This window comes from Leopardus geoffroyi, chromosome A1 (genome assembly GCF_018350155.1).
Source record: "Leopardus geoffroyi isolate Oge1 chromosome A1, O.geoffroyi_Oge1_pat1.0, whole genome shotgun sequence".
Classification (NCBI taxonomy): Eukaryota; Metazoa; Chordata; class Mammalia; order Carnivora; family Felidae; genus Leopardus; species Leopardus geoffroyi.
This window is the reverse complement of record NC_059326.1, coordinates 137280558-137304292: the sequence shown is the minus strand read 5'-3', so window position 1 is coordinate 137304292 and position 23735 is coordinate 137280558. Positions and strand designations below refer to the sequence as shown.

Genomic DNA, 23735 nt, shown 5'->3' with positions numbered 1-23735 from the left:
AAGGTTTTTTTTCTCCACTGTGGCAAATTGAAGCATAGGCCCTAATTCTTCAACTCCGTGTCCATGTCCTTTGCTGTGTGAATTTGTAGTTCTCCTTAACCCCCTTCGTGAAGTACATTTTCTCTGCCCTGTGATATTGTGTTTGACCGAAGCAAACAGCGTAGAAGTGATGGTGTTTCATTTCTGAGCCCAGGGCTCATGTGATTCCACTTTCTTGAGCCCTTGCCATTGTCATGAGAAGAATATTCATAGTCTAGTCTGCCTATAGAAGGAAGAAGATACGATAGAAGGAACAAAGCCATACAGAAGTTAATCAAGCCATGATATTATTAAATGAAATAATATGGAAAGCATAAAATTTGGATTGTGACTATGTCTTATTCATCTTTTACACAATGCAGATTACTTAGTAGGCATTCCATAGGTATGTGTTGAATGAGTAAATGAATGAGAGAGTAGAACTTCTTTTCCTTCCTCTGATTTTCTTTATTTTTTTTTTTTCTCTCAACAACTTACCACAAAAAGGCAAACATTTAAAGATGAGTCTTCAAGGGGCACCTGGGTGGCTCATTCAGTTAAACGTCTGACTCTTGATTTTGTCTCAGGTCAAGATCTCACGGTTTGTGAGTTAGAGCCCTGCATCGGGCTCTGCGCTGCCAGTGCAGAGCCTTCTTGGGATCTTTTCTCTCCCTCTCTCTTGCCCCTCCCCTGCTCACTCACTCTGTCTCAAAGTAAATAAAAAAACTTAAAAAATAATAGGATGAATCACTGGATTCTACTGAAATCGTTATTGCACTATATACTCACTAACTTGGATGTAAATTTAAAAAATAAATAGTAAGAGTAAAAAAAAATAATAAAGATGAGTCTTCAGAGGTGTCTGTGTGGCTCAGTTGGTTAAATGTCTGACTATTTTGACTCAGGTCATGATCTTATGGACTGCCTGCATCGGGCTCCACATTGACAGTGTGGAGACTGCTTAGGATTCTCTCTCTTCCTCTCTATCTGCCTCTCCCCTGCTTATGCAAGCATGCTCTCTCTCTCTCTCTTTAAATAAATAAATAAATAAATAAATCTTAAAAAAAAAAAAAAAGATGAGTCTTCAAACAACAAACAAACCAATCAGCAATGCAATAAATCATTGCTCTATATCAGTGGTTTTGCCTCCAGAGGACATTTGCCAAAGACTGGAGACATTTTTGGTTGTCATAATTGGCGGGGGGGGGGGGGGGGGGGGGGGGGAGGGGGGCAGGAGGGGGGTTGGTCTACTAATGACGCCTGGAGCCAAGGGTATTGCCAAACATTGTTCAATGCACAGAATAAATCTCACTATACTTCAATAAGAAAAAAAATGTATTTGGCCCAAATAGTGTCTGTGTGTCCTTTTGTTTGTTTGTTTGTTTTCTTTTGTCTTGGAGGATCTTGAGTCTTTGAATCTTTCTCTGATGTTTCTTTTTGCCTTCTCTATGAAGTATATGAAGATTCCTTCTACTCTTCCATCCTTTCCTTCCCCAGTCTTACCAGAACTGCTTTTTTTTTTTTTTTTTTCAACGTTTCTTTATTTTTGGGACAGAGAGAGACAGAGCATGAACGGGGGAGGGGCAGAGAGAGAGGGAGACACAGAATCGGAAACAGGCTCCAGGCTCTGAGCCATCAGCCCAGAGCCCGACGCAGGGCTCGAACTCACGGACCGCGAGATCGTGACCTGGCTGAAGTCGGACGCTTAACCAACTGCGCCACCCAGGCTCCCCCAGAACTGCTTTTTTTAATCTCAGGTCACTCTGCAGTTTCTTTCCTGTAGTCAATGCTCTTAGCTACCGGAACTCTGTTACTATTTTCACACTTACGGTGGCCTTTCTCCTTCCGGGAACTATCACAGCTTCCTTCCCTCTTTTCTCTTCCATGCAGAGTTTCTGGAGATGCACTCCGAGGTCTCTCCAAAGGTTGGTGGTGGGAGATCCAGGTGTAGTGCTGCTGTAATTTGTGTTTTTTCTGCATTAAAGAGCACTTGAAGTTTGTAGTATTTTTGGCTTTCTAGTTACAATGAAAGTGCAGGATTTGTGTATGTGCTTTTTTTTTTCTTTTTGTTGACCTGTATAGTTATTTGGAGTATGTGTAGAGAGATTCAGATTTAGGTGGCCACCATTACCTGCACTATTCGGAAATGTCATTTATCTTTTAATTATGCTTATAGTATCCTTGTGTACACAAGTTTTGCAATATTAAACAATGAAATCTGTTTTTGTATTTTATAGACTTTTGTCACGCTTGAGAAAGGTGTCCTCTCCCCATGACTGTAAAACTAAAATCTCATATTTTCTCAGTATGATTTTTTGAAATAACACAAAATTTTAAAACCTCAGTGTATTTATATTATGGGAAATAGCGACCTAAATTTATAGAATGTAATGACTACTGGTGGTTAGAAGTGGGATGAAGGTATTGTGGATACCACATGTTTGTTATCCCCATAAGCACTTATGTTGTGATCATCATCTAGCATGGTGACAGAGCTTGGACACAGAAGCTAGGCTGTTTAGGTTTTAATTCTGGATTGAGCAGGATTAGTCAGATTAATGTGTTTGGGCTGCTATAACAAAATACCACAGCCTGAGTGGGTTTTAAACAACAGAAATGTCTTTCTCACAGTTCTGGAGGCTGGAAGTCCAAGATCAAGGAGCCAGCATGGTCAAGTTCTAGTGAGATCCCTCTTCCTGGTGTCTCTCAGAAACTTGGGTCTTTTTTATAAAACATTAATCCCATTCATGAAGTCTATCCTCATGACCTAAGCACCTTCCAGGGGCCCCACCTCCTAATACCATAATTTTGGGGGGTTAAGATTGTAACATACAGATTTTGGGAAGATACAAACATTGAGACCGTAACAGCAACTTACCAGCTTTGTAACCTTGGGTAAATTTTTAGTCTCGAGGTACTTCACTCTCTCTATCTGTGAAATGGGGATAATATTAGTATTTACCATGTAGGTTGTAAAGAATACGATTTATGTGTGAAGTGTTTAGAATTGTCCCTAGTTTATTATAAGCATTAATTATTATTATTATTAGTAATAGTAGTAGTATAGATGTTAAATAAATATCTGTGGAGTGTGTATATTTAGCTGTTTTATTACAGTGTTCTTTTTGTGCATAGGAAATTGTCCTAGGGCCAAGAATCCATTAACCATGCTTTTGGAAAACTGAGTTATGCTCAATAAGAGAACCACCTCCAAGGTGTTACTATGTTCTACTTTCTCAAATTACACAAAAATTAAATAGACTTTAGGTATTAGCCTTGCAAATCCAAATCTATAAAAAGAAAACATTTTTTTTTTTTTTTTACCAAGCTCAGAAAAGGTTAGTGGGAGGATGAATATGAGGTGTTATGAGCGCCTCAGAAGAAAGTAGTTATTAAGTACAGGGCCCTAATATGATTAAAGGTGAACTAGAATATTCTGGTGTCTTACATTTATCTCCACAGCTGAATCTGTATTAGGTTAATCAATTTCAAAGGAAATTAGTTTATATAACAGAAATCTTATTTAAGTATGTCATATTTAAACAAATGCTGCACAACAGACGCTGTAGGTAAGCAAATGAACTTGAATCCTATTCTCAGGAAGAGGTTTTAAAAATAAGGAGAGCATATTTCGATTTGTTTATGTATATTTACTGCAAAGAAAAAGCCAAGCAGTCATCAATAGAGCAGCTGGGGAAAAGTATTGAATTCAAGCTTTGCTTTAAATGAATCAGTTTGTGTTCTGTTTTGGATCACTTCCTGAAGTCAATATTCATCGACCTTAAAGGACATCTTTGAGGCCTCAAAAGATGTTTATCCATGGTGATAACATTTAGGGCGACTACAACTGTGTTTTAAAATTCATGCCCAATATCGACTTCTCTTAAAAAAATTTTTTTTTAACGTTTATTTATTATTGAGAGATAGAGAGAGACAGAGAATGAGCATGGGAGGGGCAGAGAGAGAAAGGGAGACACAGAATCCGAAGAGGCTCCAGGTTCTGAGCTGTCAGCACAGAGCCTGACGCGAGGCCCAAACCCACAAACCGCGAGATCATGACCTGAGCAGAAGTTGGACACTTAACCGACTGAGACACCCAGGCGCATTTTGACTTCTCTGTAAACATATTCTTATCTTTCAGGAAACAAATTACATGAAATTATGTAACTGTGTTTATATTTCCTGTTGGAAATTTTAGACAATATTATTAACGTGATTTATGTCCAGTGTGTGACTCTCAGACTGGCAGCATCAGCATCACCTGAGAACATGCAGACTCTCAACATTCCACCCCGGACCTCCTGAGTCACAATCTACATTTTACCCAGATACCCAGGTGATTTGTAAATGCATTCGAGAAACATCACTCTATGAAGTGGACAATCAAATGAACTGAGATTTTGCTAAGCATCTGGGAGGTGGGGTAGTCAATTTTGACTGGTAGTCGTTTAGATCAATACAGGTTGGATAAGGTGGGAATAAAATATTGGTCAAATGGCATGTTGATTTCTATTAAAGGAAGTCACCTGAGGGTATTGAAATGAAGAAGGCAGTCTGATCATGGTCCTTCCTTGCACTGTCACTTACATAATTAGAAACGTATTGTATCTGTTGCCTTCTTTTATAGCCAGATGCACAGTGAACAGCCCATCACATCTGTTTAGTGATTCAGGAGTTGGATTTCCATGGGAGAAAGTTATCTAATTACAGGGTCACTAAACTCATGCTAATTTCACAACATTCGTTTTGCAGCCCTCTACGGAGATTGAGATTAGAAAACATCCAGAAAGGGCAAGTCAGGTCTGCTGTATGAAGTTCGCAATCATTGGCTAATTTAAAACAAAACAGCCATACAGCCCAACCCACCCACAGGCAATCATCGGGTCGCCTTCTGCAGATTCTTTCTGTTAGAGCTGATATCCAAGGACATTTATCCTCTCCTTCCTGGGTTTAGAGCGCCAGCAGATTTAAAGCTCTTTTTTGTATGGTTTGTCACGCAGTAACGTAACTGATAGATGATCTCCCTCCTCCCGGAGACAAAGCGAGCTAATGAGATTTGGCCTCTGCCTCTGGTTAAAGAAGCAGGACTGATGAATGCACTAGTGACTCTACTGACCCCAGGAACCAGATTTTTATTGACAGCCTGTTGACATAACAAACTAAGAGTTTGTGATTAAAGTTGTTTTTAAGCTCTTAAATAAATAAGGTCTTTTCTAATAGTACTTATTTGTAATTGGTCTCCATTAAACACACCGATCACCTTCCTGGACATTCTCCCATTGTTTTTTAGTTATTTACAAAATGTGCTTTTGTCCACAGGGAAATGTATATGTATATATCTATGTGTATATATGTGTATGTATATATTTTTTTACCACCCCCCTCCCACCCTCAGCAAAATTCAGCAACTTATATAGAACCTGGGTGCTGTAATTGATTTTTCAGTTTCAGTGTTGTCGAAAGATGGAAGTAAAAGGGTTACATCAGAATCCATCTGGAAACATTCTGCTCTAAATCAAACTACACTGGTGAGGAACAGTTGTTGCCTTGGTGAGCTTTATTGCCATTTGCTGATGCAGCTTGCTCTAGCCAACCTACCACAAGGGACATATAATGGGAGCCCCGTATTCAAGCCCCTCTTGGAAGAAATCCATAAAAGAGCAGAGATGTGAACCCAGCAATAAATCCTAGAGGCATTTGTGCTGGAGCCATGAAATGATACCAATAACTCCTTAGTAACACATTAAAGGGACAATAAAGGGAATTCACCATGGTTTTTTTTTTTTGATGTATTAGGGCTATTTTTAATTGAAACTCATCAAAGACACAACAGAGCATGTGACAGCAGCTGTTTACCAATTGCTTTTCATTTATTTCAGATTTTATCTTGAACTCTACTTTTATTCAGCCACATATAGCTCATTATTTAAACACCCTTGAAGACTGGTTCAGCCATACTCAAGGGCCCCTGTGTGGGTTCATCAGACTACAAGAGGCTCCACATTTGTGCTCATCCTTTATTCCATCTCATTTTCCTCAGTACGTCATCTAAATAATCAGGCAGTCAATATAGGCTGACTTGCGTGCCTACTATGCGTACTGTACTACTGTGCTAAGCGTCACAAAGAAAGAAGAGGAAGGAGAATCACTGCTTCTGTTCTGATGGAGCTCAGAGCACACGTAGCGATGCCCAGAATGAAACAACAGTCTAGGTGGAGAATAAAGCAAAGTAGAATTAAGTGCAAGGTAGAGGGGAGAACTCAGAGTGGCTGTGGTAGGGAGTTTCTTGGAAGAAGAAAACTGAAGCTGAGGTCTGAATAGGAGATAGAGGGCGAGGCCCGGTGGGAGGGTCCCAATGGTGCCCAGCACACTGGGCTGTCTGCAGCAGAAGCTTTTTGTTGGACACCAGTGGAAAACGTGGGTGAGGTGTGGTGACGAAGATGGTATAGGAGGCCTTTACCCGGAGAAGCCCAAACTGGAGCCATACAGGCAAAATTGTGTGCAGCCTCCAACGTGGGAGAGGATAAGGGAGCAGGCAGAGGTGGTGGAGGAAGAGACCTGAGGAGACCATGTGAAGGGTTGGGGTGGCCTCTTCCCCCGTTCTAGATTCTTTCTTGTAATTGGTCTCCATTAAACACACCGAGTTAGTTCTCTTCCTACTCACTGTTTCTCAGAATATTGTTCTGTGGACCACCTACACTGGATCTGTTAAAAAGACTGACTGCTGGGTTCCACCCTAGAATCATTGGAAATACAGATTTGTACTAAATCCTCACATAGTTTATATATAAGGAAACAGGCTCAGAAAGTCTAAATAACTTGCCTGCTTATTGCAAAGCTCAGCAAGTGATGGAGCTGGGGTTTGTACCCAGAGCCGAAGCCCTTTCTGTTTCCACACTACCAGGTACCTACCTTCTTATTCTTCACTTGGAGAGGCTAGGCTGCTAGCGTTCTGCTGTGGATTTGATGCTTTTCTTCTTTAAAAAAATCTTCTCTCTTATTTGTGTTTTTGTTTGTGGGGCAAGCATTCTAATAATAAAGGGAATAAAAAGGAAAATCATCCACAACATTTCTTATCAAATCAACCGTTTCCATTGGAATGTTTCTAACTGGCTTGTTGACCTTCCTTTTATATGGTAAGGCATGCTCCTTTGTGTAACTTTCAGCATTATCCTACTTACATAGAGTTAAAAACCAATGGCAAAATATCCACAATTAATAAATCTAGCTAAAAGGCTCTTGGCTCCATTTTTTAAAAAAATCTTTCTATTTTGTTCTGTAGGTTCGAAATGTTTCAAAATGAGAAGTTGCTGGAAGAGAGGGAAGCTGTTTGCCTTCCCCTTCCTCCTCCCACCTTCCCTGATTGGGAAGTGGAAATGAGTTGAGTGACAGCCTTGCATTTAGAGATAAAAGCCACATGTTGAGGAAAAAACGTTCTTCCCTGCAGTCCTGGATCATGTACCCCTGTACTATAATGCACAACACAGAAATCAACACGTTTTATTTAAACAAGGAATAAACAAAACAACACCCCCACCCCCCACCCCCGCCTCCAAAAAACATGTGTAGTTCTGAATGTGTTTTCTGGAGCCAGATTGCCTGGGTCCAATTCCAGCTCACTGCTTGCTGATTAGGCAAGCTATTTAAAGCTCTCTCTGTCTCGGTTTACGCATTTCAAATAGACATAATATCACCTATCTTATAGGGCGGTTGTGGGTGTTGAATGATCACAACACGTGAAGGGTCTAAAGTAGTGCCTGGCATACAGTAAGCACTTACTACATGTATTTAAATATATTATTAAGTGCCCAGAGAAGCCAAATAATGATTAAACCCAGACGTGGCTCTGAGAGACACTAGCGAATTCGTGTGGTAGAAAAGTCTGGGGAGAAAGTGAGCTTTGTATTGGTTTGGGATCTGAGGCAGCTCTACAATAAAAAGAATGGTGGTGTCAAACTAGATATGAATCTGTATTTTGGGTAATAAACAACGTATAAAAAAGGGCATTGGAAAAGGAAGTCTATTCATTTACTTTCAGACACCTTGTGCTAGCAGATGCCAAGAAGAACCTCTGAGGCTCTCAGTCTGTGAGTGCCTGGGTTATATTGCCATCACACTGGGGTCAGCAAGGGGCAGCTGGGACAGGTTGCTGGCCTGGCAGGTGGGACCTGGGACCAGGACCAGAGATCCTGGCTATGAGATTTCTCTGGTTTCAGTTTCTCCGTCTGCAGGAGAGAGTTTGGTTTTAAAGGTCTGTTTTAGCTCCAGAATTTTCAAGTAAGCCTTGCCCTGAGGAGTTCTTTGAGTTTAAATAGAAGTCATTCATGACCACTTCAATTTTCATTTCTAGTACAGCAGGCAAATATTTATTGATATGCCAGCCCTTTGATGCCTGTTGACTTAACCCCTGCGGTCACCTTAAGAGTCTGATGCACCTGGGTCCATCTGGGTGAAGACATCTGCCTTCCTGCATGGATCCTGGTTGGCTCGCTCATTCATTCATTCATTCATTCAATACGTATTTATGCACCAGGCTCTACGCTAGGCACTGGGTACACAGTGATGAAGAAAACAACCACAGTCTCTGTGCCTTGGCACTTTGAGTCTCACAGGTAAGTGAGACTACCAATAAACAAGGAAACAAACAAAAGAATATATAATTATAAAATTATATCAGGCACTATGAGTAAAGTCAGTGAGGTTCACTTGAGAGACCAGCTAGGAGATTTCTGAGGAGATGCATTTAGATATTCACGTGAAGGCAAAACAGGATTGATTGTGAAGCTGGGAGAATGGTCCAAGTGGAGGGACTAGCCTGTTCAAAGCTAAAATTACCAGGAGGTCTTGTTAGTTTTACGACAGAGTGGAGTTAGTGCTTTGCATTCTTATCATGAATATTGTAACTTAAACTTTTTTTCTAATATCTTTTTGAAAAAGAAACTAAACAATGAAAAAAATACCTATTTAAAAATTGTAGAAATAAAAATGTTCATTCATTACAAAGGAGTTGGAAAATATAGGCATGTCACAAAGGAGAGAACTCTCCTCTTATTATACCTACATATAATCCCTGTGTATTATGAGACATTGTACCTACAATCATCTCTGCATCAATTTCTCTGTGGTCTATGTATCTATATTCATGTCTGTTTTTATGTTTATGTCTATCTCTGAGGAAGCATATAGCTTGTATTGTTTTACAACTTGCTTTTTCATTTGTGAAGCAAATCCCAGGAATGACATAGTTTCCTCTGTAAATATTTCAGAATACACCCATCTTTTCCCTAAGGTTCTTCATACTCGTCTGAGGTGGTGACAATAATCTCAGTATCAATCACTGCATTTGGGCCACCAAGAATAATTGGGCCAACAGTTCTTGTCCTTATGGCTTGCCAATAATAGCAACAACAACCACTAACATTTATATAATGATGCCAATATTTTCACCTCCATTTTCTCATTTCATTCTGTTAGGAAGCATTTTTACTCGTATTTTATAGATGAAAAAATGGAGACTCAAGAAATGACATAGACTTCCTCAAGTTGACATAACATGCCATAACATGACATAACATCAGTCTGGGTCTGAATTCTGTGCTCTGTCAGTGCACTGTGATGGCTCGTGACTACTAGGACATGCGCAGTGCACCCAAGTTCCAGTTAACAAGATTTTGGGATTTTAATTGGATATTAATTAATAATTTGTATGGGAAGTATTCTCTCATTAAGACAGAACAGACAAGACCAGAGTAAATATTTGATGATGCATTTAGTAAGATTCTACTTTCATGACCTTACTATCACATATGCATATAAAATAATAATTCGCTTCCAAAACTCCAAATATGCCCTTAATTTGTAGAAAACACTGCATACCAACGGAGTTGGTTGGTTTATTTCTGCCTGAGAGTTTTTGGAATTCTTTGTAAAGTAACTAACATGGTCCTCCCTAGCATATAAATTTGAACACAGATTTTAAGCCTCAAGCCATATTGTTAAGTAAGAACAAAGAGCTGAATATGTGATCTATGGAAAGGTAGACAACAATGGACGTGTCTCGTCTTCAGCAGGGGAAATCAAGCCCTCCTCCTTGTTATTCCTGTCTATCAGAGCAAACTGATTACTTGGATGCGTTTTGAATAGCTCATCTAAAATGGCTCGAGGCAAGCAGACACTTGAGATTTTATAATCAACCTTCGGGCTTCTATAGATCATTCTTATGCACAGAAGGCACCTTTGACAGGCTGATGATCGGGGATGGATTTTCCTAGGGATTAAATTGGTCATTTTTGTACGCTGTTAAAAAACTTCCTATCTGGGTTGCCAGATTTCCACAGAGAGACAAACAAGTATTTTTTAACTTGAAAAATTACATGATACTACTGGTAACAATAATTAACATTTCCATAGTGCTTTGGAATTTATCAAATTCCAAGTTGTTAACAATTATCTTATTAACAACTCATTGAATTTGGCATTATTTTCACTCATTTTTTTGGTGAGGAAATAGAGACTAAGAGACAGTGACTGGAAACTACACATTTCAAGCACAGGCTCCAGTGTTTTCAGTAACAAAATCACAGTGAACAATAGGATTTCAGCTCAAGGGATGAGCCTTTCATGGAATCAACGGTAATGTCTCTTTGACCGTGAAGATTATCCAAGGAGGAAACCATTCAATCTGTCACCTTTTCATGCTTTTGGCTCTATGAGGGCGATGCCTCTTGGATCTAGGGTGAATTACTCACGTCAAAGGCAGTCCCCACGGATGCCCAGGGGCTACACAGGTGTCTAAACGCTGTCTAACACTCCAACCAGGAGAAGTCTTCCCAGAGGCTACAAGTAAACTGCACTTTTTGGCTCAGTTTCAAACTGGAGACAGACACTGAAAGAAAAGATCTTTCTCCCTGGTAAAGCCTTGAGAAGACATCCTCTTTGTTAGTGGTTCCCAAATTGCCCTCTGAGTGGTTCTTAAGTCGAGGGTCTTTGAGGAGTCTAGAGGGGTCTGCGAGAGGATAAGGGGCACCAACCATGGCCCGCAAGTGAGGTAAATGAAGTGTCTCCCATGTAAGTGCTACTATTTTTCAAGTAAATGAGGTTGCTATTGGGTTTAATTAAAATAAGAATTAATTAAAGAGCAATGCCAAATGCTTAGAAGCTTTTGTCATGATGTATGTTTGTAATCAGTTGTTGTGAAATTATCACGTGGGCAATGGCATTGTTTAATGTGAAAATCTCCTCTAACACGGAAGGCTGGCAATGACTGCTTATCTCCACAGGATCAGGGCATCACTATGCAGTTTATTATGTTCTCTTCATACTGCTTAAAGTCACAACACCTCCCATTATTAATGTGATGCAGATTTCCTGCCTATGAGGTTTGGTCACAAGAATCCTTCGAGCTAGTCAGAACTCTCATTAAAGATGAAGAACTGGGGGCACCTGGGTGGCTCAGTTGATTGAGCGTCCGACTTCAACTCAGGTCATGATCTCATGGTTTGTGAGTTCATGCCCCGCGTCGGGCTCTGGGCTGACAGCTCAGAGCCTGGAGCCTGCTTTGGATTCTGTGTCACCCTCTCTCTCTGCCCCTCCCCCACTTGTGCGCGCGCGCGCGCGCGCACGCTCTCTCTCTCTGTCAAAAATAAATAAATGTTAACAAAATTTAAAAAGATGAAGAACTGAAGATGGAAGAGGTAAAATGACTTACACAACTGACCACACAGGACACACAACTGAGCAGGCTGGACCTGGTCTGAAATCCTTTGACTCTGAATCTTAAGTACCCACTCTGCGCGCCTACGACTTAGAGTAGCCCTCAATTACAATAACCTCATTATCTGACTTAATCTTCATTGTAGTCCTGTGAGGTAGATAGTATCATGCCCTTTGTATGGATGGAGAAGCTGAGAAACTAAGCAATTAGCAACTTGTCCAAAGTCGTATCTGATACCACAGGCTTTAATGATGGGAATTTATTTTCTCACTTCTTCTCTAGCATTAGCTATTCTTGTCATTGTCTTCTCAGTCTCTTTTACTTGCCACATATGTCTTGACTCTCCATTCTTTATGATGATCTTATTTCTTTATGCATAAGTAACTCTCAGTCTTATAACAGCATATAACAGCAATTAGCTATGTGACATTGAGAAACTCATTTCACATTTCTGGACCTTCTCAGCTTAACTGATAAAGATCAAGGTGGTGGCAGGGGTTGGGTTTCTGGTGAGGTATCTCTTCCTAGCTTGCAGATGGCCACCATTTTGCTATGTCCTCACATGGATCTTCCTCTCCTCACACACAGAGAGTGAGTTCAGTTCTTTTTTCTTCTTATAAGGACACTAATTCCATTGGATTAAGGTCCCACCCTTATGTCCTCATTTAATCTTAATTATCTGCTTAAAGGCTCTATCTCTAAATATAGTCAAGTTGGGGGTGAGGACTTCACATATGGATTTTTTGTGGTGGGGGGAGAGGTGGAAACACAATTTAATTTATAACACTATGCATTCTGAAATTGTTCTCCAGAGGATACAAAGTTTATGTACCTACCATCAATGCATGAAGAGTTTTCCCCTGTACCCTTGCCAACACTGGGTATTAACATTTAAATATTTGTCAATTTGATGGGTTAAAAATTTGTCTTTTGTGATTCTAATTGTAATAATTATTTCATACATATACATATTTTCTTTTATGGATTTCCTATTTATTCCATGTGCCTATTTTTCTGGTATTCATTATTCAATACATATTTGGCCATATAAACCTGTTGTTTATTACAAAAATTCCTTAAAGGTCATTTTTACTTTCAAATTTTGTTAATGAGCATCATATTTTAAATTTTTGGTGATTTATTAGATGATATTATACTTTAAAATATGATTTTTAATCACCAGGATTTATCTCCCCTTCTTTATTTTGTACAGGAAATAAAAGTTTATTTTAGCAAATCTAAAAAATATAGATAAGCAAAAATCACTTAGATGTAACCTCCGTAAATGTTTTTGTGCATATTCCTCCAGTCTTTCCTATGCAAATATACATGTGTAAATACCTCTATTATATAGATTTTAAATATTTTTGCAAAAATGGGATCATACTTGTATCAAACTTGGTTTATGCACCACCTGAGTCTTTTCGGCCCTGGTTGCCTTGCTCCCCTGATGGAGCTGCCCTGGCAAGTGTCAGAGCCACCACTGCCCCTGCCACCTAGAAGGAGGGATGCTGTTCCTGACGTCTGGCTGGACTGGACCCTCCAGAGGCCACTGCACTCCCAGGGCTGTCTGGGGAGGTCAAGTAATACAATTGAGAAAGGAGGTGAGGGCTAATGCCCTGTGGGGTAGACTCTGACCAGTGAAAGGAAGATAAGAAGGGACGAGCAGAAAAGTTGCCCATCCTTCCTCCACTCAAAGGACTGTTCTGAGGAGCAGTGTTACATGTCACTTCTCTGGCCAGAGGTTTTGTTTAGAGCAAACAGCTATATTGCTTGATAACACACCACAGTGTATTTGCTGTCCCTCCTTCCCTGACTCACTTCCCTTTTTCCTTCATTAATGCTTTACTAAGACTGTACCTCCAACAAAGCATTAGCTCAAAAGCTTTAGCTTTGAGTTCTATTAGAGAATTTTGGCTAAGAGTATTATTTTTGTATTTTTATCCCAGGATGGCAAATAGTTTCATTTGATCTTATGTGTTAATTCTGATCACTTGGTTATGACTGTCTTGAGGGTAGTACTGAAAAAGATTCTGAAGCTCTAGTTTAAGCCTAGCTGGAAAGAGAGTCATGGATTATAAGCAATAGCTACATTGCACGTTTGGAATGGGCTTGGCAGAGTGGGAGGGTGTATGAAGCCAGATTGGCCTTCATATGAGAGGCTAGGCAAGCTCATATGGCAGCGAGGGTGTTTTCCCATGCCCAACTTGGAATAACTTTCTTTATTTCTTTTTTAACCTTTTCTAGTTTTAATGAAAACAAATTGTATTTTATTTTTCTTTGAAAGTAAATAATTATTTGTATCATTATTGACTGTTTCCTATTACAAATTATCGCAGTTTCTTTCTCTCTTTCCTCCCTTTTTCTCTTTCATTTTCTTTCTTTCTTCTTTCATCTCCTAAATATTAAATCTAATTATCATTTTTTATTTAATTTTTTTTTTGAGAGAGAGTGCAAGAGGGGGGAGAGGGGCAGAGAGAGAGAGAGAGAGAGAATTTTAGGCAGGCCTGATGCCCAGCAGAGCCTGACGCAGGGTTTGATCTCATAACTGAGATCATGACCTGAACTGAAATCAAGAGTTGGGTACTTAACCAACTAAGCCACTCAGCTGTCCCTAAATCTAATTTTTAAACAAAGTAATTTTGACATATGTCATTTATAAGTCAAATAATACTGTAACACTTTGGTGGCTCAGTTAGTTAAACGTCCAACTTTGGCTCAGGTCATGATCCCACAGTTCATGGGTTCAAGCCCCACATCGGGCTCTGTGCTGACAGCTCAGAGCCAGGAACCTGCTTCGGATTCTGTGTCCCCCTCCCTCTCCCCCTCCTCTGCTTGTGCTCTGTCTCTCTCAAAAATAAACATTAAAATAAAGTAAAATAAAATAAAATTAAGAATGAAATAATACTAAGTGGCTAATAACAATGAATACCAGCCCTTTCCCAACCTTTCTGCCCTTGAGTCCTCTCCCAATAAGCAACCATTTCCGTTCCTTTTAGTTGTTATTTTTTTTTTTTGGCGGGAGGGAGCAATTTGCCTCAATGTTTCTAAATAATATGCTTATACTGCTATTTCTTGATTTTTCTATCGTAGACATTACCCATGGACTTGCTACTATGGCAGACAAGAACTTACTTTTCTTATGAAATTCCCTCCACTACCCTCTCATGCACCTCTGAAAAGTCCTCCTCCTCCCACTCTCCCAATATAGAGGTGGAATAACTGGGGTATTAAGTCAGTGTTCAGTATAATACATCACTATGACTATGTAAACACTGTAATAGCTAAATGTCAAAGTGTATCACGATTATATTTCCTTTCTTGTTCAGCTTTTTGTTTTCCTTGGAGTTGATTGTCTCAGCCTTTGTGTTTTATCACTAATAGAGCTCCAGACTCTGTGGTAGAACTGTACAAAACATACCAGTATAAAACAAAGACTCCAGATCACTTACCAATTCATTTTTTGATGGTCCTTTCAGAAGCCCCTGTCCTCCTGCTCTCTTTTTTGGTTGCTCTCACAGCCTGCCACCCAACTGTCTTACCCAGGCTTTTCACCACCAACAAGTGAATTTTCTTCATTTGACTCCTATATCAGATCGCTAGCTGTCTGGAGTCTACAACTTTTTTGTTTTGATGGAGTATATCCTCTACTTGCTTTTCTGGGAAAGGATTCAGAGAAGATAACATTTTTGAAATTTACTTGCTTTCCCTGCCTTCCTATTTGCTGATTTAATTGATGGTTTGTATGGGTACAGAATTCCAAGGTGCTGTGTTAGAATAGGCTAACTGTTGTACCAAACAACTCTCAGATGTCAGTAGATCGACACACAAAAAGTTTTGCTCTATTCATTGTGAAATGCAGTTATTTAGGAGATAGTTTTCTATAGGTTTTAGAGACCCAGGTTTCTTCCATCTGGAGACTCCAACAGGGGCTTGGTGTCCTTGCCTAGGTCTTCTGCATTCCTCCACGTGAAAAGGGAAAAGAACGTGGAGGATATTCTGAAAGGTTTTACAAGTCTGGTCTGGAAGTAGCTTTCACTTTCACCCACATATCAGTGGTCAAAATTCAGTCACATGGACTGTCTAAATGAAAGACTAAGAAATGTAGTATACTTGCATGTTCAGGAAGAAGAAAAACAAGAATATTATGAACAGTAAGTAGCAATCTAGCCACAGTTGGAGATCATTTCTCCTTATAGTTTAAAATTTTTTTTCCCAACGTTTATTTATTTTTTTGGGGACAGAGAGAGACAGAGCATGAACGGGGGAGGGAGACACAGAATCTGAAACAGGCTCCAGGCTCCGAGCCATCAGCCCAGAGCCTGACGCGGGGCTCAAACTCACGGACCGCGAGATTGTGACCTGGCTGAAGTCGGACGCTTAACCGACTGCGCCACCCAGGCGCCCCTCTCCTTATAGTTTTAAAAGATATTCCTCTTTTGTGTTCTGGCTTTCCACATTGCTAATTCTTAATTCTCTGCATCTGAGATGTCTCATTTGGTGACTCACTGATAAAAGTACAGTGGAAATGCAGGTGAATAAAGAAGAAAAATCCATAGGAAATGTAGTCCATTGTCACATTGTATGCTAAACCTGTAGAGGGTGATTTTGCCCTGCAGGGGATATTTGGCAAAGTCTGGAGACATTTATGATGGCCACAACTGGCATGTGTGTGTGGATGCTACTAGAAATCTAGTGAGTAGAGGCCAAGGATGCTGCTAAACATCCTACCATGCACAGGACAGCGCTGACAACAAATAATTATCTGGCTCAAAATGTCAATGGCACCAGGGTTGAGAGATCCTTCACTAAAAGTTGTGGCTGGGCCTTTAGGCAAGAAAGAATGGTTACCACTGCCATAATAGAAGCATGCACAATGACTGCACACAGAGAGATGTGATGAATTTTGCCTAGAGGATAGGGAGGTCACAGATGTGATCCTTGTCTTCTGTGCAATGAGCTGGTCTTCATTATTTTCCTGTATCCAGGGTTTGGGTTATTATTCTGGTTGGTAACCAATTCGACCAATTGAAGGATAACTGACATCTTTATGATACTGAGTCTCCATATCCATGAACATGACTTTCTGTTTTATTTTGGTATTCTGTAATGACTTTCAAAGTAAAGTTTTGTAATTTCCTTTATTAAGGTTATGTTCTCCTTTTGTTAGATTTATTCCTAGGAATCTTCTTGTTTTTGTGGCCACCATCAATATTACATCTGTGTTTTGATTATTTTCTCACTATTTCTCCCTTATTTTCAAAAGTTTAAAATGAATACAAAAATAGAATAGTAAAATGAACAAGGACAACTTTACACAATTTCCATTTTGTAAATGCTTATTATTAATATATAAAAGTGCAATTATTTTTGTATGTTGATCTTTTATACAACTTCCTTGCAAAACTCTCTTGATTCTAAAATTTGGTATAGTTTTTCCCATGTAGGATACCATAATATTGGCAAATAATGCAGTTTTGTTTTTTCCTATCCAATTCTTATACTTTATATTTCTTTATCTCGTCTTGCTACATAAATCAGGACAATATAGAAGAGAAGTAGTGAAACAGCAGATATTTTTCTTATTCTTGATAACAAAGGAATCAGGAATATTCAGGAATATTTTATTGTCTTATTCCTGATCATTAGGAAGATGCCTCTAGAAGGGAACTGTTCACTGTGGAGTACAATGTTTGCTGTAGACTTTTTAGAGTTATCATTTATTAGAGAATTTATCTTCTATTCCAAATTTGCTTAAAAAGTTTTTTTGTGAGAATAAAAGGAATATTTTTTGTCAAATATTTTTCTATATCTGTTGTGATTCTTGTACAGTTTTTCTACTTTAATTTGTTAACATGGTAAATTTTCAAGTGTTAAAATATTTTTGTATCCCTAGGAAAAACAATTTGGTTTGTTAATATTTTGTTGAGGATTTGTGCATCTATATTTATAAATACTGTTGACCTATAATTTTCCTTCCTTAAATCAGGCTTATCTAAATTTTGTATTAAGGCTATACTACCTTTTTAGAAAAACTTGATAACTGTTTCCATTCCCCCACCCCACCACACTATGAAAAATTATGCATAAAATTAGAAAGATTTGATTCTAGAATATTTGAAAATATCCTATGTGTCTAATATTTTCTTTGGGGGAAGATTTTAATTATTGCTTTGACTTCTTTAATCAAGGTTTTCTATTTTGGCAATATATTTTTCTAGACAGTTTTTCATTTTGACTGTTTTCAAATTTTATTTATTTATCTATCTATGTATCTATCTATTTATTTATTTATTTTGGGAGAGAGTGGGAAATTGCACGCATATGCAAGAGGGTGTGTAGGCGGGGGAGGGGCAGAGAGAGAGGGAGAGACAGAATCCCAAGCAGGCTTCATGTTGTCAGTGCAGAGCCCATCTGGGGGTTTGAATTCACCAACTGTGAAATCATGACCTGAGCTGAAATCAAGAGCTGGACGCTTAACAGACTGAGCCACCCAGGCAACCCAAAAGCGTTACTATTCTGTCTTTTAAATTTTTTCCTTATCTGGATTTATATCTGGCTTCATTCCTAATATTGTTTTTATTTTTATTTTTTGATAACTTCTTGCTTAAGGCTTTTAAGGAACAACTCTGGCTTTGGTGAGCCTCTGTAATTTTATATTTACCCTTGAAATTTTAATAAAATAATCTGTGTGTTACTGGACATGCTTTTCCTCTCCCAGAAAAATACAAGAACCTTAAGATTTTGAAAACCACAATCCTTGCTTTCTGAATTCAAGCATTTTTTGATTCTGATATTTTAACTTCATCTTTTTTAGACTAAAAATTACACAGTATTATTGATAATTGTTTTAATTTGTCAAAGTTTGTTTAGGGTTGCCTATATCATGATCATAGGGTTTATTTTTACCAACATTTCTTCTTGTATCTCAGACTGCCTTCTTAAAGTTTTTATTTTTAAAGTACATACTTTAGAAATTATTTATGGAGAATTTGAGGTTTTGTTCTTCTGAGAGTATTTTTATTTCACCTTTTTTTCTTCAATGGCAGTTTTTTGGAGTATGAACTTCTAGGTTCACTTTTACTTATTTTTTCTGAGCACACTCAAGAATTTAGTTCACCGCTGGTGTTGAAAAGTCAGCTTTGAGTCCACTTGCCTCTCCTTTGGAGATAATTTTTTTTTTGTTCCTCCTTGCTTTTATTTATTAATTTTTTTATTTTTTAACGTTTATTTATTTTTGAGACAGAGAGACAGAGCATGAACCCGGGAGGGTGAGAGAGAGGGAGACACAGAATCCGAAACAGGCTCCAGGCTCTGAGCAGTCAGCACAGAGCCAGACGCGGGGCTCGAACTCACAGACCGTGAGATCACGACCTGAGCCGAAGTCGGACGCTTAACCGACCAAGCCACCCAGGTGCCCCCCTCCTTGCTTTTAAAATAGCCTCTCTATCCTAGGTTCCCCCCGCCCCCGCCACCCCCCCTGTATTTTACTATGATGTGTTTAGGTGTGTCTTCACATTTATTTATCCTTTTTGGAATTCACAGTGCTTCTTGATTTGAGAATGCACAGAATATTCTCTTCAAATGTTGCCTCTCCTTTATTCTTTCTATAATCTCCTCTGTTCCTGTGGAACTCCAAGTAAACATATGTTGGTCTTTCCTATCTGTAAATCTGAATTTTATCTCTACATGTGAACTGTGTGTGTGTGTGTGTGTGTGTGTGTGTGTGTGTGTGTATTTTTGGTCTCTTTATGTTACATTGTATGTAATTGCTTAATTCTCTCTTCATCTATGTTTAATCTGCTGTTTAATTCATCCACTGAGTTTTTTTCATAATTTCTCTTTAAAAAAAAATTAGTGTTGGGGGGTGCCTGGGTGGCTCAGTTGGTTAAGTGTCTGACTTTGGTTCAGGTCATGATCTCACGGTTTGTGAGTTCAAGCCCCACATCGGGCTCCACGCTGATGGTGCAGAGCCTGCTCGGGATTCTCTCTTTCCCTCTCCCTCTGGCCCTTTCCATGCTCTCTATTTCTCAAAAATAAGTAAATAAATAAACATTTTTTGAAAATTAGTGGACTTGATTCTTTTAGAGAAATTTTAGGTTCACAGCAAAATTGAGTGGGAAGTATGCCAAGTTTCCATCTGCCCCTCTCACCACTCACCCAGAGCCTCCCCCACCATAAACGCCCCACAGACTACAGACCAGTGGCTTCCAAGCTCACTTACCTTCCTAGACTCTTGTTCCAGACCTCAGCAGACCATGCTCTTAGCTTTTGGCGGCCTCAGACACTCAGTTAAAAGTATCTATCTCTCCATCGTCTATCTATAATTAAGCTATGTTTTATTGAGCATTAGATGTTATGAAGCAGGGATTTCAGGACCTCCACTCTGCCACACTTAGTCAGCTTTTATATCCCATTGTATGTGCTACCTTAGATGTCGAAGTCTTCTATCTCCTAAACTTTTCTTTTCTCCCATTCTTCTGAAGAAACCCATCCCAAGGACTTCATATGGTGAGCAGAGCATGGAGTAGTTCAAAGAAATGAGATTATACATTAAAAATCATCAGTTGTCATCCTGGCTGTGCCTATAGAGTCTTGTCAGCCTCCCTGCACCTCAGTTTTTCTCATCTGTAAGGGACAGAGTTGCTCTAGGAGATCTTGCAACCTCTTTCTAGTCTGGACATATGATACAGAGCGTGGATTCCTTCATGAGCCTGGCACCTGTGCTTGTCAGCTCTTGATTTATGGTTCAGCAAGCTATTTGTCCTTCTGAGTATTTTTAAACATAGAAATTTATTTTAGCTTGAGAAGACAGGACTGTTGTGTAGTCACTCCATTCTGGTGCCTTGTCTAGTCTTGGAGATGTCACTGGGCTTATGACATATTGAAGAAAGACTGCATTGAGCCCTGGAGTTGAAATCCTCAGAGTGGACAGTGAGCCACACATGCGGGGAGGGCTTAGTTATAGCATTTCTATTCTAACACTATTCCTTCCACCCGCTCTCTTTCGCCCCTTTCCCTTCACCTATGTCCTCCTCTGTTCCCTTCTTTCCATAAATATCTGAGTGTATATAATGTGGTGTGGAATACAGTGGTGAAAAAAGACAGATTTGGTCCTAGCCCTTAAGAACTTTACAATCTAGTGAGGGAGATAGATATTAAACCAATGTATGAAAGATATGAGAGAAATGACAAATAGATTGAAGTTTGGTCCTAACAGTTGAGCATGAGAAATGCCACATCACTTTAAAAAAAAATCAAATTAATTTTAGCTTGGACACATAATCTTTTGGGTCAAGGAATATAAATGTAATTTCTGAGTAGTCTGTCTCCCTTCCCTGGGGCTTGCAAAATCCAGAGGATAATGAAATTGGGGGATTTAAGAAATCAAGGAAACCTGGGGAAAGGCCTCTGGTCCTCAATCCACTGATGATCGCTGTCCAAACCTGTGGTGTCAACTTAAAGGTAGGAGATGCTGCTGCTCTTGGCACCCACTCTCTTGAAGCCACAATGTTCTGTTGGATTTATGCTACTTTACTTGGAAATATTTAAGTTTGAGGAGGTGTGAGTAAGTTAATCTGAGTCAACATCTTGAAATTGGTATGGTATCCAAAGAAATATTAGAAATAATTTTTAATGAGCAATATTAGTTGTATTTAAGATATCTTATTGGTTAGGAATGATATGACAAGAGCCATAGAGCCGGTATGAGTAAGATAAAAGAATTCAAGCTTGATATCCCAAGCCAGTGGACCTACCTTTCCCACTTTGCAGAGGCTTTCACATTGGAAGTCTCCAATAGTCACTAAAAATTCCCTGACAGCCATGGTCTGGCCCAGTTGGCTCAAGCTTGGCCTGTAGTGTCTTGATTGAGGACCGCAACACCAGGATGTATGGTGTTCAGTATGTGGCTCCATACAGGCTTTTCATTGGAGATCTCACCATCTTGGAAAGGCTGTGTGGAAGAGGCATCCATGCCTAACCCTCCCAGACTGACTACCTCTCTACCCTTCCTCACTTGCTCCTTTCATCCCTCCCTGCCTCAGGTGATCTAGTTCTACATCTTTTGAGATGTAGAATTTAATACATGGTACACTAAATCCAAAGGCTCTGTACTCTGCCCTGGAGAGAGGGAAGTCCTTACTGTCTTTAGAAGGGAAGGCCTAACGCCATTCACTTTCTTCTCAAGCCTATTCCTAAGCAATGATGGCCCAGTATAATTTCTCAGTCAAGTTATTCCACCACATAAGTAATTATACAAATAAGGATCTTACTTTCAATTTTGATCCTTCTGAATTGTCCATCCAAGTTGAGTTAGCTAATTTTTAGGATCTGATGAAATCTTTATACCAGTTAGGACTTGTCCTGAAAGATATGAGAGAAATGACAAGTAAAGCCCTAGACATGAACATTTTGTTTGGGCACACATGCCCTGAAGTATCCAGGGTAAGCATATTTTACTTTATTTTATTTTTAATATAATTTATTGTCAAATTGGCTTATATACAACACCCAGTACTCATCCCAACAAATGCCCTCCTCCGTGCCCATCACCCATTTTCCCTCTCCCCCACCCCCCCATCCACTTTCAGTTTGTTCTCAGCATTTAAGAGCCTCTTGTGGTTTGCCTCCCTCCTTCTCTGTTTGTATCTATTTTTCCCCCCTTCCTTCCCCCATGGTCCTCTGTTAAGTTTCTCAAGATCCACATATGACTGAAACATATGATATCTGTCCTTCTCTGACTGACTTATTTCACTCAGCATAATCCCTTCCAGTTCCATCCACATTGCTGTAAATGGCAGGATTTCATTCTTTCTCATAGCCAGGTAGCATTCCGTTGTATATATAAACCACATCTTCTTTAACCATTCATCAGACGATGGACAGTTAGGCTTTTTCCACGATTTGGCTATTGTTGAAAGCCTAGGGTAAGCGTATTTTAAAGAAATCACCAATGTCCTTGGGATCGTAATGATTGTTCTACCAAGAAAAGTATAGAAAGTTGAATCTTATGTGCATTTGTGTTATTCTCTAAGCAAATGGTCTAGTTTGGTCCTGGTGGGGTGTTTTGCTTTTTGAAACCAGGCTCATCACACACACATACATATTGGAAAACATAATAAGATCCTTTAAAAGAAAAGAAAGCCAACTCTTCTGGGTTTTACACCCCAGTGTGTCTTTAGTACATAGAGATACTTGTTTTCTTTTGGCTACGCAAACAAAAGGGGTCTAGAGCTTTGATAAAAATACACGATTCCTGCTCTGCCTAAAGCATATGCGTCTTTCCTGCAGGTGTTTACTCAACTGGCACTGTGAAAACATTAAGCCAGGAAAGGAAACATCAAAGTATGCTTCCATTTTAAGTCCTGAAAAATGGTGATTGACACGAATGCAGCACTCATGAAGAAACATAACCAAATGTATAATAAACGGGACTGAACTTACCCTATTGGTATGTAAAACATTATTATATTCTTCCTGATTTGCAACATTTACATATCTCATTATGAGTAGGGTGCTCAAATGCTATAGAAGATTTCATTTCACTCCTTTTGTGTAATACCTGCTACCAAGAAATATTAATGAGACAACCTCGTAAATCTCTATTTACTGCATCTAGTGTCTCCCCTAAATTTGCATTTGCAAACTATGATTGCATTATGTTCCTGGAAGATCAGGATATGAATTTACTCTTGCATATGCAGGCAGCTGCCTTAAAACCTCTTTATTAAGGAATGTTGGAGAAGGAGACATAGCCATTGATAAACACATATTTGAAATTCATCTGAACATATTCCTTTGCATGTGTTTAACAGAACTTAAACCTGTAAAAAGTTACATTTGCGCTTTTTTTTCCCATTTCAAGAAAACTAAGCATTTTGAATTTATACACTTGGGAATATTATATATGTTTTGTTAACTCTAAAGCCCTTCCTAAAAGGTTGAACTTTTAAAGTAAAAAAATAAAGAGTAATAATAAAGAAATAATAGTAATTCTGACACC

At 39.1% G+C, this 23735-nt stretch overlaps 1 long non-coding RNA gene across 2 annotated transcripts; it reads right to left on the bottom strand.

The window, feature by feature from the left end:
• Positions 1 to 1756: 1756 nt before the first annotated feature.
• On the bottom strand, positions 1757 to 22096 carry LOC123602334. 2 transcript variants are annotated; one of them, XR_006714482.1, is made up of 4 exons: positions 22006 to 22096; positions 6931 to 7047; positions 2897 to 2950; positions 1757 to 1992 (listed from the first exon to the last, which is right to left on the bottom strand). It is a non-coding gene; the product is annotated as an uncharacterized LOC123602334 (long non-coding RNA). The 2 variants fall into 2 exon arrangements; XR_006714460.1 differs by lacking the exon at positions 22006 to 22096 and having other exon boundaries at positions 6931 to 7365.
• Between the last annotated feature and the right edge of the window lie 1639 nt (positions 22097 to 23735).